The 18,495-nt window shown below is 48.4% G+C and overlaps 1 non-coding gene across 1 annotated transcript; it reads right to left on the bottom strand.

Moving 5' to 3' along the window:
• Window positions 1–11,558: 11,558 nt before the first annotated feature.
• Window positions 11,559–11,632, bottom strand: TRNAN-GUU (transfer RNA asparagine (anticodon GUU)). Its single transcript has one exon. It is a non-coding gene; the product is annotated as a tRNA-Asn (tRNA).
• Between the last annotated feature and the right edge of the window lie 6,863 nt (window positions 11,633–18,495).

The following is an 18,495-nucleotide window of genomic DNA, read 5'->3' as shown; positions in this document are numbered from 1 at the left end:
CAGACAGGCGGGTTGCATACCGTGGCGGTAGTGTACTTGCTCCGCTGCGGACGGCTGTCAGTCACGTGACAAGAGAGCAGCAGACAGGCGGGTTGCATACCGTGGCGGTAGTCTACTTGCTCCGCTCCGGACGGCTGTCAGTCACGTGACAAGAGAGCAGCAGACAAGCGGGTTGCATACCGTGGCGGTAGTGTACTTGCTCCGCTGCGGACGGCTGTCAGTCATGTGACAAGAGAGCAGCAGACAGGCGGGTTGCATACCGTGGCGGTAGTGTACTTGCTCCGCTGCGGACGACTGTCAGTCACGTGACAAGAGAGCAGCAGACAGGCGGGTTGCATACCGTGGCGGTAGTCTACTTGCTCCGCTGCGGACGGCTGTCAGTCATGTGACAAGAGAGCAACAGACAGGCGGGTTGCATACCGTGGCGGTAGTGTACTTGCTCCGCTGCGGACGGCTGTCAGTCACGTGACAAGAGAGCAGCAGACAGGCGGGTTGCATACCGTGGCGGTAGTGTACTTGCTCCGCTGCGGACGGCTGTCAGTCACGTGACAAGAGAGCAGCAGACAGGCGGGTTGCATACCGTGGCGGTAGTGTACTTGCTTCGCTCCGGACGGCTGTCAGTCATGTGACAAGAGAGCAACAGACAGGCCGGTTGCATACCGTGGCGGTAGTCTACTTGCTCCGCTCCGGACGGCTGTCAGTCACGTGACAAGAGAGCAGCAGACAGGCGGGTTGCATACCGTGGCGGTAGTCTACTTGCTCCGCTCCGGACGGCTGTCAGTCACGTGACAAGAGAGCAGCAGACAGGCGGGTTGCATACCGTGGCGGTAGTCTACTTGCTCCGCTCCGGACGGCTGTCAGTCACGTGACAAGAGAGCAGCAGACAGGCGGGTTGCATACCGTGGCGGTAGTCTACTTGCTCCGCTCCGGACGGCTGTCAGTCACGTGACAAGAGAGCAGCAGACAGGCCGGTTGCATACCGTGGCGGTAGTCTACTTGCTCCGCTCCGGACGGCTGTCAGTCACGTGACAAGAGAGCAGCAGACAGGCGGGTTGCATACCGTGGCGGTAGTCTACTTGCTCCGCTCCGGACGGCTGTCAGTCACGTGACAAGAGAGCAGCAGACAGGCCGGTTGCATACCGTGGCGGTAGTCTACTTGCTCCGCTCCGGACGGCTGTCAGTCACGTGACAAGAGAGCAGCAGACAGGCGGGTTGCATACCGTGGCGGTAGTGTACTTGCTCCGCTGCGGACGGCTGTCAGTCATGTGACAAGAGAGCAGCAGACAGGCGGGTTGCATACCGTGGCGGTAGTGTACTTGCTCCGCTGCGGACGACTGTCAGTCACGTGACAAGAGAGCAGCAGACAGGCGGGTTGCATACCGTGGCGGTAGTGTACTTGCTCCGCTGCGGACGGCTGTCAGTCACGTGACAAGAGAGCAGCAGACAGGCGGGTTGCATACCGTGGCGGTAGTGTACTTGCTCCGCTGCGGACGGCTGTCAGTCACGTGACAAGAGAGCAGCAGACAGGCGGGTTGCATACCGTGGCGGTAGTGTACTTGCTTCGCTCCGGACGGCTGTCAGTCATGTGACAAGAGAGCAACAGACAGGCCGGTTGCATACCGTGGCGGTAGTCTACTTGCTCCGCTCCGGACGGCTGTCAGTCACGTGACAAGAGAGCAGCAGACAGGCGGGTTGCATACCGTGGCGGTAGTCTACTTGCTCCGCTCCGGACGGCTGTCAGTCACGTGACAAGAGAGCAGCAGACAGGCGGGTTGCATACCGTGGCGGTAGTCTACTTGCTCCGCTCCGGACGGCTGTCAGTCACGTGACAAGAGAGCAGCAGACAGGCGGGTTGCATACCGTGGCGGTAGTCTACTTGCTCCGCTCCGGACGGCTGTCAGTCACGTGACAAGAGAGCAGCAGACAGGCCGGTTGCATACCGTGGCGGTAGTCTACTTGCTCCGCTCCGGACGGCTGTCAGTCACGTGACAAGAGAGCAGCAGACAGGCGGGTTGCATACCGTGGCGGTAGTCTACTTGCTCCGCTCCGGACGGCTGTCAGTCACGTGACAAGAGAGCAGCAGACAGGCCGGTTGCATACCGTGGCGGTAGTCTACTTGCTCCGCTCCGGACGGCTGTCAGTCACGTGACAAGAGAGCAGCAGACAGGCCGGTTGCATACCGTGGCGGTAGTCTACTTGCTCCGCTCCGGACGGCTGTCAGTCACGTGACAAGAGAGCAGCAGACAGGCCGGTTGCATACCGTGGCGGTAGTCTACTTGCTCCGCTCCGGACGGCTGTCAGTCACGTGACAAGAGAGCAGCAGACAGGCCGGTTGCATACCGTGGCGGTAGTCTACTTGCTCCGCTCCGGACGGCTGTCAGTCACGTGACAAGAGAGCAGCAGACAGGCCGGTTGCATACCGTGGCGGTAGTCTACTTGCTCCGCTCCGGACGGCTGTCAGTCACGTGACAAGAGAGCAGCAGACAAGCGGGTTGCATACCATGGCGGTAGTGTACTTGCTCCGCTGCGGACGGCTGTCAGTCACGTGACAAGAGAGCAGCAGACAAGCGGGTTGCATACCGTGGCGGTAGTGTACTTGCTCCGCTGCGGACGGCTGTCAGTCACGTGACAAGAGAACAACAGACAGGCGGGTTGCTTACCGTGGCGGTAGTGTACTTGCTCCGCTCCGGACGGCTGTCAGTCATGTGACAAGAGAGCAGCAGACAGGCGGGTTGCATACCGTGGCGGTAGTCTACTTGCTCCGCTCCGGACGGCTGTCAGTCACGTGACAAGAGAGCAGTAGACAGGCGGGTTGCATACCGTGGCGGTAGTCTACTTGCTCCGCTCCGGACGGCTGTCAGTCACGTGACAAGAGAGCAGCAGACAGGCGGGTTGCATACCGTGGCGGTAGTCTACTTGCTCCGCTCCGGACGGCTGTCAGTCACGTGACAAGAGAGCAGCAGACAGGCGGGTTGCATACCGTGGCGGTAGTCTACTTGCTCCGCTCCGGACGGCTGTCAGTCACGTGACAAGAGAGCAGCAGACAGGCGGGTTGCATACCGTGGCGGTAGTCTACTTGCTCCGCTCCGGACGGCTGTCAGTCACGTGACAAGAGAGCAGCAGACAGGCCGGTTGCATACCGTGGCGGTAGTCTACTTGCTCCGCTCCGGACGGCTGTCAGTCACGTGACAAGAGAGCAGCAGACAGGCGGGTTGCATACCGTGGCGGTAGTCTACTTGCTCCGCTCCGGACGGCTGTCAGTCACGTGACAAGAGAGCAGCAGACAGGCCGGTTGCATACCGTGGCGGTAGTCTACTTGCTCCGCTCCGGACGGCTGTCAGTCACGTGACAAGAGAGCAGCAGACAGGCCGGTTGCATACCGTGGCGGTAGTCTACTTGCTCCGCTCCGGACGGCTGTCAGTCACGTGACAAGAGAGCAGCAGACAGGCCGGTTGCATACCGTGGCGGTAGTCTACTTGCTCCGCTCCGGACGGCTGTCAGTCACGTGACAAGAGAGCAGCAGACAGGCCGGTTGCATACCGTGGCGGTAGTCTACTTGCTCCGCTCCGGACGGCTGTCAGTCACGTGACAAGAGAGCAGCAGACAGGCCGGTTGCATACCGTGGCGGTAGTCTACTTGCTCCGCTCCGGACGGCTGTCAGTCACGTGACAAGAGAGCAGCAGACAAGCGGGTTGCATACCATGGCGGTAGTGTACTTGCTCCGCTGCGGACGGCTGTCAGTCACGTGACAAGAGAGCAGCAGACAAGCGGGTTGCATACCGTGGCGGTAGTGTACTTGCTCCGCTGCGGACGGCTGTCAGTCACGTGACAAGAGAACAACAGACAGGCGGGTTGCTTACCGTGGCGGTAGTGTACTTGCTCCGCTCCGGACGGCTGTCAGTCATGTGACAAGAGAGCAGCAGACAGGCGGGTTGCATACCGTGGCGGTAGTCTACTTGCTCCGCTCCGGACGGCTGTCAGTCACGTGACAAGAGAGCAGTAGACAGGCGGGTTGCATACCGTGGCGGTAGTCTACTTGCTCCGCTCCGGACGGCTGTCAGTCACGTGACAAGAGAGCAGCAGACAGGCCGGTTGCATACCGTGGCGGTAGTCTACTTGCTCCGCTCCGGACGGCTGTCAGTCACGTGACAAGAGAGCAGCAGACAGGCCGGTTGCATACCGTGGCGGTAGTCTACTTGCTCCGCTCCGGACGGCTGTCAGTCACGTGACAAGAGAGCAGCAGACAGGCCGGTTGCATACCGTGGCGGTAGTCTACTTGCTCCGCTCCGGACGGCTGTCAGTCACGTGACAAGAGAGCAGCAGACAAGCGGGTTGCATACCATGGCGGTAGTGTACTTGCTCCGCTGCGGACGGCTGTCAGTCACGTGACAAGAGAGCAGTAGACAGGCGGGTTGCATACCGTGGCGGTAGTCTACTTGCTCCGCTCCGGACGGCTGTCAGTCACGTGACAAGAGAGCAACAGACAGGCGGGTTGCTTACCGTGGCGGTAGTGTACTTGCTCCGCTCCGGACGGCTGTCAGTCATGTGACAAGAGAGCAGCAGACAAGCGGGTTGCATACCGTGGCGGTAGTGTACTTGCTCCGCTCCGGACGGCTGTCAGTCATGTGACAAGAGAGCAGCAGACAGGCGGGTTGCATACCATGGCGGTAGTGTACTTGCTCCGCTCTGGACGTCTGTCAGTCACGTGACAAGAGAGCAGTAGACAGGCGGGTTGCATACCGTGGCGGTAGTGTACTTGCTCCGCTCCGGACGGCTGTCAGTCATGTGACAAGAGAGCAACAGACAGGCGGGTTGCATACCGTGGCGGTAGTGTACTTGCTCCGCTCTGGACGGCTGTCAGTCACGTGACAAGAGAGCAGTAGACAGGCGGGTTGCATACCGTGGCGGTAGTGTACTTGCCGCTCGGAAATGTTACCGTATGAACAACAGCAATAAGTAAATCACCTCTGAGGAATCATCAAACATTATAAAATAAATAGAGTTGAGTAGGGTAATACGAAATGTACGTAAATCCTCAAATGTGTTATTTTTAAGTTTTTCTAGTAACGCTATGATTTCCCGGCCTTCGTATTTATCATACTTGTTGGAATGGCATTAGGAACAACGGCGCTGCAGATTACATTTTTGATGTGATTCAATATTTTATTACATATTAACATATTTTGTTTGTTATTTTCTTGGAGTATCAAATACCCTACTCCTCTTCCCAAGAAGGTTTGAAATTTGTTGGCGTCGATGACCTAGGCTGTGCTGAACACTCTTCCATACTAAATGCAACATTTACCGACTAGGCTTGAACATCGTGTGGTGTGAGGATAAAGGCGGGAACACACTAGTCACCTCACATGAGTTCAAGCGTATCGTGTCGCAATTTAACCTGTCAAGAAAGATGTGCTATACCGTTGCGCCACTGACCTGCAGTGCGTACTACGTCGTGCACTTCCCCTACTTGCTCGCCAAGCTGCTCTCGTTCCTCAAGAGCGGGGAGCAAACTGGCTCGGAAAGTATTTTGCTCTCGATTGACGATGTCTGGGATAGACAATGAATGTAGCAAGAAACTCAAATATGTTGAAATCAAGCAAATGTCAACTGAGAAACTCAACGCTATTCTGTGGCTCACCACTGGAGGAATCCGCTTTAACATCAGTGGTCATAATTTACAGGACCACACCTTTGGAAACTTTTAAAACCTTATCCGGAATGAAAGGTGGAATGTTGCTCACTTCAGTCAGCATGAACCTGTATCAATTTTAGGAAGTGCTACAAGTGGCTAATGCATTTTTCTTTCCACGGAGGTAGTCTTAGAAATTCGAATGGAAACGAAAAACAATGTTAGAGAAGTACAAAGTGCAGTGATTTATACAACATTATTGTTTATATTTCTATGTGGGTGCAATTCTCTTTCTTATTTCTCGTATTTTTTGTTTCCTTGTGAAAGAACTCCCTGCTAGTGCAATACAGTGAGTTCCACAGGACATTAAAAGACATAGACAAACCGAAGAATATTATTTTGTGATAAGATATACGGTATGAATGATGATTGTTATTTTTCTATTGTTTAATATTTTAAATTGTCATGTAATTTGAGAAAATATATATTTTCAAAATTAAAAAGTATAAAAAACGTCTCCGGACTGAGTCGCACATCTTGGCACAGTCCGGTGCTCAAACACGTCATCCTTGTGTCGGTATATTTACTGGCACGTAAAAGGCTCCTGAGGGATAAAATACCGGCACCTCGGCGTCTCCGAAAATCGTTAGAAATAGATAGTGGGACGCAATAACAATAACATTATTTAAAAAAACACTCCGTACGGCGCAGGTCTAGTGACGCTCGGTTGTGACTACGAAGCTTTCCTCGCACCGTTCAACGAAATGTCCATTGGAGTACTCAGACCGTCCAGCGGCGTTTCTACTCCGAGACCTAAGCAGCTGTTAACATGGTGATCATTGCAACACCGTATTTTCGTATGTCAAAGTTGTTTTAAGTACGAGTCGACTCGACGAGTACGCGATGCATTTGTTCATCAATTTCCTGGCGAAGTGCCACTTTCATAAGCACAAATTCACGTAATTGTAAATAAATTTGAAACTACTGGCTCAGTGCTCGCACACGAACAGTTTTCACAGAGGAAGAGCCACATGACACTGGTGCGAACCTTGAACGGTCACCGAATGAATCACTCACAAAATTAGCACAAGAAGTACAGCCTTTTTTTTCTGCACACAGAGCTACAAAGCTGGGACACGTCAAACCGTACAGGTTTGGACGGGCCCGTTGTTTAAAACCTGCTGATCCAGTCACAAGAGTGAGATATTGTGAGTGGTATCTTCCATCATTGAATGATTGTTTATTCGACCCACTGCTTGTGTTCTTTTCGCATGAGGCCTGCTTCATCTTAATGGTCGTGGGGGTATTGGTGAGCAGAAAATCCTAATGGTCTTTATGAAGTCCCTCATTGTTAAGGACGACACTTCCAGCATCTTTTATAAGATTGTATACACGCTTAAAGCAGGACGTAACTTGGGCTGAGGCAGCTGCCGTAGCGCAGAGTGCGCTCTGTCTGAGTTTATAAGAGAGACCCTGTGATCGCAAGAAAACCGGCAATTTAAAAATATTCGGGTTTGATTTATACCAGTGTTCATGATGTACTCACGTCCTAGTTCGTGAACCTAGTGGCCTAGTAAGTGGTCCTGAGAGTCGGGATACCAGTTGCTATGCAATGGTAGTGGGCATCTCGGACATGGCCCTCCTTGTGCTCAGGCGGCTAGGACTATACAATCCACCGGTGGTCCTGTGGCTACTCCAACCACTACTCTTATACCTTCATATCTTCCACACAATATAAATAACATTTGTTTGAGCGCCAGTTGCTTTTTTAAGAAAAACAACAAAATTCGGTAGAGCATAACTCTTATATCAATTATCTCAAGGCGTGAGGTGATAAACTCACATATTTGGCAATATACAGGGATATGGATCAGGGCAATATTAACTTACTGTTGCATTTCCACAATTGAGGATTGTACATGGAACTGGAATCACTTATTATAATTAAAATAAAACTGAGTTTATGACTATAATTTACGTCACAATGAACAATCATTGACGTCTTTTAATTAAAAAAATATATCGTGAGATTTGCGGTACTAATAAAAGGAAAATTTAATTTAAACAAAAAAACTATTGGCATGAACTTGAAGTGAGATGTGATATCGCCGCTGATTACATTCTTTTTCATGTTATGAACGCATAACATGTCTGATGCTTTAATTACCTGATGTCGGCATACACCGCTGTTGAACTTGAAATTCTTGGGAAAACCTCTGAGCTGAAGTCGGGAGCCGTCTGCTGTTATCTTCTTATATAACAAGGAGTTGGCCTACATACCATGTACGCGTGTAGAGAGCTCCAATGTAATTACGTCCACTCAATATATTATAAGAAATTTGAAAATATTATTGAAACATCTTGTGAAGTCCATCCTCACAAGAAGATGATGTTTCTTTATCAGCATAGTACCCGTCTCTGCTCGGATACAACCACCACTTGTAGACCTGCTCGATGATTACAAGACCTCTTGAAAACACAACTCTTAGCTCTGACCATCACACTAAGACCACTTCTTCCATTTGATACATCTGACTGTTACATATGATCTGAACAATATGAACTGCTTATGATATGATCTGAATAATATAAACTGAATACCTCTCACCTCCGTTGCATTGACTTATATAACCTGGCGATGACGACTCATCTCCCTACTCACTGTCCATCCCTTCCACTTCCACATACAGTAGCTGGCGAATACTGACACTTGGTCGCAATCACGTGCTCACGCACTGATGTCATCAGTCATGTGTCGTCTAAGCGTACCCAAGCGGATTGAGAATGACTAGGCTGAATGCGTCACCGGGAAATCTACTTGCACAGTTAAACATAGCCTCGATTGCAAAATACTATGCCAGCTCATCTAGCCAGAGTTACAAGCCACAGCATGACAATATGAAACCAACAAATCTCACTTACTACAATACAGAATAATTACAAATAAATTTCACTTAACCTATGGTTAAATACAATAATATACGTGATACCTAATTATTACAGTCTAAATGATGAGAAACAGAATATATAAAATCTAATGAATCGGGTTAATAATAATAATAATAATAATAATAATAATAATAATAATAATAATAATAATAATAATAATAATAATAATAATAATAAATACTGAATGGAATCTGTAACCCTGTTGTACGGTTACAGTCCATAACCCGTTAGAGGAGAGATCCTCACTTGGACTATGTGTAAGTAGGGTAGCATCCTGCTTCACGAATCTACAGAACTCAGAACATTTTAAGCAAACCTCGGACCTATGGGAGTAATGGAGTCCCACTCCAATTCGACAGGCGAGGGACTCCTTGGAAACGATTTGGCGAACGAAATAGGATTCGATGGCGAGCTATCAATATTAATGGGGCTTATGGAGGAAACAAAGTAGAACTGGCTGATCACCAAAGATGATTGGATCCGGATGTGCTAGGAGGAAGTGTTAGGAGATTATAAAGTGTACTTGACGGGTGTTAAAAAAGGAAGGGCAGAGTGTGGGGTAGGGCTGTTCATCAGGAATACTATTCCCAGCTCTGCCACGAAATTTGAAAAGTGGTACGAGGGCTGGAACGGGATCCATTCAGCCTCGGGAGGGGTCAACTGAGTAGAGGTGGGTTCGATTCCCACATCAGCCATCTTGGAAGTGGTTTTCTGTGGTTTCTCACTTCTCCTCCAGGAAAATGCCGGGATGGTACCTAACTTTAGGCCACGGCCGCTTCCTTCATTCTTCCTTGTCTATCCTTTCCAATCTTCCCATCCCCCCGCAAGGCCCCTGTTCAGCATAGCAGGTGAGGCCGCTTGGGCGAGGTACTGGTCATCCTCCCCAGTTTTATCCCCCGACACAGAGTCTGAAGCCCCAGAACACTGCCCTTGAGGCGGTAGAGGTGGAATCTCTCGCTTAGTCCGAGGGAAAAACCGACTCTGGAGAGTATACAGATAAAGAAGAAGAAGAACTAGAGAAAGCATATGACAGGGTACCGAGGGAAAAGATGTTGGCCATACTGGGTGACTATGGGATTAAGGGTAGATTATTAAAATCGATCAAAGGCATTTATGTTGACAATTGGGATTCAGTGAGAATTGATGGTAGAATGAGTTCTTGGTTCACGGTACTTACAGGGGTTAGACAAGGCTGTAATCTTTCACCTTTGCTGTTCGTAGTTTACATGGATCATCTGCTGAAAGGTATACAATGGCAGGGAGGGATTCAGTTAGGTGGAAATGTAGTAAGCAGTCTGGCCTATGCTGACGACTTGGTCTTAATGGCAGACTGTGCCGAAAGCCTGCAGTCTAATATGTTGGAACTTGAAAATAGGTGCAATGAGTATGGTATGAAAATTAGCCTCTCGAAGACTAAATTGATGTCAGTAGGTAAGAAATTCAACAGAATTGAATGTCAGATTGGTGATAAAAAGCTGGAACTGGTAGATAATTTCAAGTGTTTAGGTTGTGTGTTCTCCCAGGATGGCAATATAGTAAGTGAGATTGAATCAATGCTAATGCAGTGAGCTCGCAGTTGCGATCAACAGTATTCTGCAAGAAGGAAGTCAGCTCCCGGACAAAATTATCTTTACATCGGTCTGTTTTCAAACCAACTTTGCTTCACGGGAGCGAAAGCTGGGTGGACTCAGGATATCTTATTCATAAGTTAGAAGTAACAGACGTGAAAGTAGCAAGAATGATTACTGGTACAAACAGGTGGGAACAATGGCAGGAGGGTACTCGGAATGAGGAGATAAAGGCTAAATTAGGAATGAAGTCAATGAAGCTGTCCGCATAAACCGGCTTCGGTAGTGGGGACATATGAGGCGAGTGGAGGAGGATAGGTTACCTAGGACTCTGTAATGGAGGGTAAGGGAAGTAGAGGTAGACCAAGACGACGATGGTTAGACCCAGTTTCTAACGATTTAAAGATAAGAGGTATAGAACTAAATGAGGCCACAGCACTAGTTGCAAATAGAGGATTGTGGCGACGTTTGTGAAATTCACAGAGGCTTTCAGATTGAACGCTGGAAGACATAACGGTCTATAATGATGTATGTTGATTTATACCGCAGATTCTAATAGACAAGGTTTAATTTTCCTATAGGCCTATTTATTTTCTTACTTTCTTAATCCGTTTACCCTTCAGGGTTGGTTTTTCCCTTGGACTCAGCGAGGGATCCCACATCTACTGCTTCAAGGGCAGCCTCCTGGAGTTTCAGATTCTGGGTCGGGGGATACAACTGGGGAGGGTGGCCAGTACCTCGTCCAGGCAGCCTCATCTGTTATGCCGAACAGGGGCCTTGTGGGGGATGGGAAGATCGGAGGCGATAGACAAGGAAGAGGGAAGGAGGCGGCCGTGGCCTTAAGTTAGGTACTATCCTGGCATTTGCCTGAAGAGATGTCTGAGGTGGAAATCGAAACACGCTCTACTCAGTTGACCTCCCGACGCTGAGTGGACCTCGTACCACTTTTCGAACGCGTGCCTCCGGGGTGGTAGCTAATTACACTAACCACTACACCACAAAGGCGCATCTCCCATCATAAAAGCCTTGAATAGATCAACAGTGGTACAGTCGACTTGACATCGTGAATCTGAAGTAGGTATCTGCTGTATCTTGCATGGTGAATCTGTGGATCTGTTGCGGATACAGCCAGCATACGGCGCGAGTACTCAAGGAACACATTTTTTACTAATCTATACGAATACATTGTGTAGCAAAACAACAAGTTCTGAAACTATAAACATGCGTTGGACAGCAACACGTATCTGTACAGCAAGTGCACCTCACGTCTTGTAGGTGCGCACCAACACTCCGTCCGAGCCACCATTCATAAAAGAGACTGGCTGCATAAGGAATGGCATTTATAGAAATGTTTAGGAAGTGATAAGGCGTTTGACCTGCTCTCACAATAATTACTTCATCAAAACTACCGCCCCCGGGTGGGCTCGAACCACCAACCTTTCGGTTAACAGCCGAACGCGCTAGCCGATTGCGCCACGGAGGCTTACGACGCACACCAGCAGTGTACAATGAATGGCTGCGGAGAAGACTAAGTTCCATGATTACCTTAAAACTACAGCCGTAAACATTAGTCAAAAGAAGTTTCGTGTGACGATGAATACAAATTAGAATAAACACTTGACGAGCCATGACGTCAACACGACGGCACAGCAGTTATTGATTCTGCAGGCCCTCACCTCGTGGACTTGCCTCTTCCACCTTCTGAAGGCTATCACTATTGCCTCGCGTGCATAGATCGTCTCACCGACTGGATGGGACCAAATCATCATCATCATCATCATCATCATCATCATCATCATCATCTGTTTACCCTCCAGGTTCGGCTTTTCCCTCGGACTCAGCGAGGGATCCCACCTCTACCGCCTCAAGGGCAGTGTCCTGGAGCTTCAGACTCTTGGTCGGGGGATACAACTGGGGAGCATGACCAGTACCTCGCCCAGGCGGCCTCACCTGCTATGGTGAACAGGGCCCTTGTAGGGGGATGGGAAGAGTGGAAGGGATAGACAAGGAAGAGTGAAGGAAGCGGCCGTGGCCTTAAGTTAGATACCATCCCGGCATTCGCCTGGAGGTGAAGTGAGAAACCACGGAAAACCACTTCGAAGATGGCTGAGGTGGGAATCGAACCCACCTCTACTCAGTTGACCTCCCGAGGCTGAGTGGACCCTGTTCCAGCCCTCGTACCACTTTTCAAATTTCGTGGCAGAGCCGGGAATCGAACCCGGACCTCCGGGGGTGGCAGCTAATCACGCTAACCACTACACCACAGAGGCGGCATGGAACCAAATACCAGTGCAAAATATAACTGAAGAGACTGTAGCAAAATAATTTTGTCGTCCTGTTCATTTTTTATCCGGTTCGCCTCTGCAGTGTATTGGGTCGTGTGATTAGCTGACACTCCCGGAGGCTCGGGTTTGATTCTCGGCTCTGCCACGAAATTTGATAAATGGTACGAGGACCGGAACGGGGTCCACTCAGCCTTGGGAGGTAAACTCACTAGAGTCGGGGGGGGAGTCGATCTCCACTTCAACCATCCAGAAAGTGGTTTCCTCACTTCTCCTCCAGGCGAATGACGGGACAGTACCTAGGGCCACAGCCGCTTCCTTCCCTCTTGCTCGCCTATCCCTTCCAATATTCCCACCCAGAAAAGACCACTGTTCAGCATAGCACCTGTTGTGTCCTCGACCTAAAGTCTTGACACTCCAGTACACTGCCCTTGAGGTGAGATCCCTCGCTGAGTGATGTTGTGGAGAAAATTGTTTGAAGAGGAAGTACAACCTGCCAACCATCCTCTATATAACACTAATCGGAGAGAAAATATGGAAGGGGTCCGACACTTCGAAAAATGAAGGTATGGGCCAGAAAAGACAATGGCCACGAAGGGCGTGAAAATTAAATACTCCCTGGGCCTTCATACGTAATACCGTCCGGGTCGGAAAGAACAAGAGTACACTGGGTGAGGTCGGATTGGAAAGATGGAAGTGAGGAGCCCGGCACAAGTGGAAGCAATGCCGGGAACCGTGGTCGTCAACCCACACTCCCTTTTGCGACAGGCAGGGGATACCATGCGTGTTATTCTTCCGCCCCCGCCAACAGGGGAATCTCTTAAGAAAATACTAGGTTATCCGCTGATAGGGTATCCTGCCACCTGATTTGATTGAATCTGCCAGTAATGTCGTAGCTTGTCGGGTTCCAAAGTCGGCAATACCAGGCCTGAAGATGGCTTTACGTGGTTTCCCATTGTCACCTGCCTATACCATCCCACTCCTATCCCTTTCCCATGACTGGCTTCTCATCAGGGCATCCGGGCTTCAAATCGTCGGTATAGCATATGAAACAAGGGAACATGATATACCTATAACAATTAAGAACACTGAACTGGCATAAAAGTACCGCTGAAGCATTCCTAAATACCGGAAACAGAAACAAGATTTCTAATACTGGAACGCAGTAAAAGAAACGTAATCTAGTAAGAAAATACAGGCGTTTGGTTTCGTGCTAATAAACTTGGTCACCTGTTTGAAGTAGCGACCGGCGATATGAGATTTCTCGCCGAGCTGTAGATCATACCGGACACAAGTGAGTAAAGTTTATTAAACATAGGACCAGTGAAAGTGCAGACCAGTGAAGTTTAGTTCTCAGGAGCAGCATTGATATGCGCGCTGCCGCAGTCAAAGACCGCTACGAATTCAACTACACCCAGTGCATCATTCACTGTTCGGCTGCATCGCTGACTAGTCAGTATCTCGCCTTTCAGGTCTCGGGGTACCGGGTTCGAAGGATTCTAATTTTAAATGGTTAATTCCCTTCGCTCGGGAACTGGGTCCCAAGGTGTCCTCCACCATACTATACTGCACCCTCGAGAGGACTGTACCAGCACCTCCTAGAGAGGTGCTGACTGTACCAGGCTAGCAAGAGCGCAACCGCCATGGAAAGTAAGATGTTCACGTCCGGAATTTTGAAACGAATAACGTAAACTTATCACTTGAGCTCGATATTTTAGGCAATAAGAGGTGGGAAGTTTAGTCTGCCCCGTTCTTCCGTAACGTAGCAGGAGTACCCGTTAAGTTTATGCAAACCTCATAGCACAATCGCTGTGCAGAAAAGACTGTACTGTTATTAACTTCGCGTTCTGCATAAACATCCGGCACTTATTATCACTTTAGTGACTGTTACGTCTTCTCTTCTTCTTAATCTGTTTACCCTCCAGGGTTGGCTTTTCCCTCGGACTCAGCGAGGGATCCCACCTCTACCGCCTCAAGGGTAGTGTTCTGGAGGTTCAGACTCTGGGTCGGGGGATACAAGTGGGGAGGTTGACCAGTACCTCGCCCAGGCGGCCTCACCTGCTATGCTGAACAGGAGCCTTGCGGGGTAATGGGAAGATTGGAAGGGATAGACAAGGAAGAGGGGAGGAAGCGGCCGTGGCCTTAAGTTATGTACCATCCCGGCATTCGCCTGGAGGAGAAGTGGGAAACCACGGAAAACCATTTCCAGGATGGCTGAGGTGGGAATCGAACCCACCTCTACTCAGTTGACCTCCCGAGGCTGAGTGGACCCCGTTCCAGCCCTCGTACCACTTTTCAAATTTCGTGGCAGAGCTGGGAATCGAACCCGGACCTCCGGGGGTGGCAGCTAATCACACTAACCACTATACCACAGAGGCGGAATATGGCGAATTTACTTATTTTAAATTACATAATTAATTATAACGTCACGCACAACACCCATGTTCGACTCATGCAGTGTTTTTTGTTTGTTTTGTTGTAGATTGGTAAGAAATAAGAGGTGTATAAATGGAGTTATGTGGTAATAAAACATCAAAATGAAACTTATGTGTAGTCTGAACAATCCAATAAGCTACCAAAGTCGTAAACACGGTCATCCAATCCTGTACTAGTGAAGGTAATAAGAATTTATGACGTACTGTAATGTTATATATGCGACATTTATCTGCTGGAAATGGGTCATGGACTCGAGCAGAGACGATGGGTAGGAGACCACTGTGGAGGAGTCCCTGACTATCCATGGTGTTCAACCAATCAGAGGCTATTTCTAATAAAGCAGTGTATCGCTCCCTCAACGAAACAGGAGAATTTTGCAAATGCATTTTAAATGTTCATCTCGTTCCTTTCTGACTTGGAGCCAAAACTAATCTTGCAAAAGAAAGATACCGTTTCGTTCCTCTGTAAATCACTAGTGGTGGTTGTGGACCCTAATGGTGGAGGTTTGCTTCAGTTAGTGGTCCCGTTGTAAGAGAGACACTTAACGGTAGTGCAATGCCACATGCACTGGCTCTGTTGAATGGCAAGCAAGTACAATGTGGCCCGCCGTACGTCCCAACCTGTCATCCAATGTCTCGCCGCTACCATCCTCTATTAACACTAATCAGAGGGAAAAAGTGGAAAGGATCCGACACTTGGCAAAATGAAGGAATCGGGCAAAGAAAGACAGGCGACACGAAGGGCGTGTAAATGAAGGACTCCTGAGGCCTCGAATGCTCTAATACCGTCGGGGTCGCACAAGAACAAGAGCTGACCAAGGGAGGTCGGACAGGAGAGATGAAAGTGAAGAGCCTGGTAAAATTCAGTGGAAGCAATGCCAGGACTCAGCTAAAGGTCCTGTGGTCAACAACCCAGCTCCCAAGTTACGAGCCTTTTGAGCCACTTTTAGTCGCCTCTTACAACAGGCAAGGGATATTGTAGATATGTTGCCTAGGAGAACTAACGTAGCAGAAGTGTTATTTTAACGTTCAATATCTCCTCCGTAGAACACACGAACAGTTACCGTAATCCCTGTCAAGTACAACATTTTATTTGATCTGTTTACCCTCCAGGATTGGTTTTCCCTCAGACCCAGCGAGCATTCCCACGTCCACGTCTCAAGGGCAGTGTGCTGGGGCGTGAGACTTCGGTAAAACTGACGAGAAGGACCAGTACCTCATCTGCTATACTGAACAGGGGGCCTTGTGGGGGGATGGGAAGATTGAAACGGATAGACAACGAAGAGGGAACGAAGCGGCCTCGGCCTTAAGTTAGGTACCATTCCGGAATTCGCCTGGAGAAGAAATGGAAAACCATTTCCGGAATGGCTCACTTGGAATCGACCCCCACCCCCTCCCGCCCGTCTATTTGGCTGACCTCTCAAGGCTGAGTGAACTCCGTTCCATCCCTTGTACCAGTTGTCAAATTTCGTGGCAGAGCCGGGAATCCAGTCCGGACCTCCAGGGATGGCAGCTAATCACACCAACCACTTCACCACACAGGCGGACCTTCTAATTGGGTAATAGAATAACATAATAATAATAATAATAATAATAATAATAATAATAATAATAATAATAATAATAATAGGAGTAAGTATAGAGTCCGGCTGCTTGGCTGAATGGTCAACGAACGGCTTTCGGTTCAGAGGCTCCCGTGTTCGATTCTCGGTCGGTGATATTAACTGTGTATCGTTAATTCCTATACCTAGCTCGGAGACTGGGTGTTTCTACAAATGACACACCAGACTAGCAACCACCAGAGACATGTAATAGTGATTACATCCCTACACATAGCCTTGACGTTAGGAAGGACATCCAGCCGTAAAACCAGGTCAAATCCAATAATTTGCCGGCCCCAAGAAATTGGGAAAACGGACAAGAAGAAGAATAGGAAGAAGAACGTGCAGCTTAATGTCTTAGTAGTTGGTACTGGAGATAAGTGGGAAAAAAACATGGCGCAACAGCCCCGAAGGGCTATAGCCTGCAGATTACGAGGTGTCGTGTCGTCAGCACGACGAATCCTCTCGGCCGTTATTCTTGGCATTCTAGACCGAGGCCGGTATCTCACCGTCAGATAGCTCCTCAACTGTAATCATGTAGGCTGACTAGCCTCCGAACCAGTCCTTAGATCCAGGTAAAAGTCCCCCACCTGGCCGGGAATAGAACCCAGGGCGTCCGGGTAAGAGGCAGACACGCTACACCGCGCGGCCGACGGAGATTAGTGAAAGTTACATATAAATAACATTTTTAATGTACACATACGTGAGAATGGTGCTAAAGGGCAGCAGTTGTATCACTCATTAGGCCAGTCCTGGAATATGGAGCTGCCGTACCAAACAGGGCTCATGAAGGAACTTGAGACGGTGCAGCGAAAGGCTGCAAGATTCAATCCTAAAAGTTGTGTCACAAGTATGATAGAAAAACTTGGGTGGGAGACACTGGGGACTAGAAGGAAACGAACACGGGTATGTGATAAGGCAGCTTGCGGAGAGTTGAAGAGTCGACTAGAGATCATCCGCACAAAGTAAGAGGTAGATCACACAAAACTAACTATGATAAATATTCGTTTGTAATTGGGGGGATGCATTACCTGCAGCTGTCTTAGAGCCTTTCCTCAAAAATGTAAGATGCTTCAAGAATAGACAACAGTATTCTGTAAACTGTGTGCAAATGTCTATGTGATTTTATCAGTCCTTCTGGTGTTCCGCAAGGTTCAAATCTTGGACCTCTATTGTTTTTAATTCTAATTAATGATTTCGATAAAGTCGACCACAGAATTTTAATTACAAAAATGTATAAATTTGGTTTTTGTAAACAGTCGTTGCAGTTGATGTGTTCATATTTAAAAAATCGAGAGCAGTTTGTTTATTTTAACAATGGAATTTCAGATAATTTTATCAGTCCTTCTGGTGTTCCGCAAGGTTCAGATCTTGGACTTCTCTTGTTTTTAATTCTAATTAATGATTTACCAGACAATATTTGTCACTCTAACTGTTTATTTTTTGCAGATGATTTGAAACTTTACAAATATATTAGCGAGCACCAAGACCAGGACGAGTTGCAAAAGGACATTAATAATGTCATTTCTTGGTGTGATATTAATAATTTGTCTTTGAATGTTAGTATATGTAAATACATGACGTTTACCAGGTCTCAGCCTATCATATACGGGAGAAATTGGATAGGGTGTTAACGTTTAAGGACCTTGGTATAATTTTTGACGGTAAGCTAACGTTCAACAATCATATCAATACAATAACAAAGAATGATAACCGAATGCTAGGATTTTTGATAAGAACTTCGAGACCATTTACCCAGCCGTCTGTACTGAATAAATTATACATTACCTTAGTACGGAACATACTGGAATATTATGTAATAATTTGGAGCCCGTATACAAAGCAACAAGTGAATGCTATTGAAATGGTACAAAACAAGCTCCTACGTTATCTTTATTTCAAAACTTTTAATCCTTTTTGCCCTTTCGACACATCAACCCAGTTATTAAGGAATATATTTCAATTTCCTTCATTGAAAATCAATCGGCCCCTAATTTCTATACAAATACTAAGGAAAATTTTAATAGG

Source organism: Anabrus simplex, chromosome 11 (genome assembly GCF_040414725.1).
Source record: "Anabrus simplex isolate iqAnaSimp1 chromosome 11, ASM4041472v1, whole genome shotgun sequence".
Taxonomy (NCBI): domain Eukaryota; kingdom Metazoa; phylum Arthropoda; class Insecta; order Orthoptera; family Tettigoniidae; genus Anabrus; species Anabrus simplex.
Note: the sequence above shows the minus strand (reverse complement) of the source record. Positions and strands in the feature narration are given on the sequence as shown.